Raw genomic sequence first — 1,218 nt, 5'->3', positions numbered from 1 at the left:
TCTTCAACTTGCTGATGGCTCCATTAAACACCCATCAGGCGTGATTGAAGATATGATTGTCAAGGTTGGGCCATTTGCCTTTCCTACTGACTTTGTGGTGCTGGAAATGGAGGAGCACAAGAGTGCAACTCTTATTCTAGGAAGACCTTTCCTAGCAACTGGCCGAACCCTTATTGATGTCCAAAAAGGGGAAGTAACCTTGAGAGTCAATGAGGAGGAGTTCAAGTTGAATGTTGTCAAAGCCATGCAACATCCAGACACCCCAAATGACTGCATGAGTGTTGATATCATTGACTCTCTGGTAAGAGAGGTCAATATGGCTGAGAGTCTCGAATCAGAGCTAGAAGACATCTTTAAAGATGTTCAGCCTGATCTGGAAGAATCAGAGAAAATAATAGAACCTCTGAAAATCCCTCAGGAAGAGGAGAAACCTCCAAAACCCGAGCTCAAACCATTACCATCATCCCTGAAATATGTATTTCTGGGAGAAGGTGATACCTTCCCTGTAATCATAAGCTCTACTTTAGAGCCACAGGAAGAGGAAGCACTAATTCAAGTGCTAAGGACACACAAGACAGCTCTTGGGTAGTCCATCAATGATCTTAAGGGCATTAGTCCAGCCAGATGCATGCACAAGATCCAATTGGAGGGTGACGCCAAGCCAATGGTCCAACCACAAAGGCGGATGAATCCAGCCATGAAGGAAGTGGTGCAGAAGGAAGTCACTAAATTACTAGAGGCTGGGATTATTTATCCTATTTCTGATAGCCCCTGGTTGAGCCCTGTCCAAGTTGTCCCTAAGAAAGGTGGCATGACAGTGGTTCATAATGAAAAAAATGAACTGGTTCCTACAAGAACAGTTACAGGGTGGCGTATGTGTATTGGTTATAGAAGGCTCAATACAGCCACCAGAAAGGATCATTTTCCTTTACCATTCATAGACCAGATGCTAGAAAGACTGGCAGGTCATGAATACTACTGCTTCCTGGATGGATATTCAGGTTATAATCAAATTGCAGTAGATCCAAAAGATCAAGAGAAAATGGCATTCACATGTCCATCTGGAATTTTTGCATACAGAAGGATGCCATTTGGCCTGTGCAATGCACCTGCAACCTTTCAGAGGTGCATGCTCTCAATTTTCTCTGATATGGTGGAAAAATTCCTAGAAGTCTTCATGGATGACTTTTCAGTATTTGGAGACTCATTCAGCTCCTG

The sequence above is a fragment of the Arachis duranensis genome, chromosome 10 (genome assembly GCF_000817695.3).
Source record: "Arachis duranensis cultivar V14167 chromosome 10, aradu.V14167.gnm2.J7QH, whole genome shotgun sequence".
Lineage (NCBI taxonomy): Eukaryota > Viridiplantae > Streptophyta > Magnoliopsida > Fabales > Fabaceae > Arachis > Arachis duranensis.
This window is presented reverse-complemented; position numbering follows the sequence as displayed.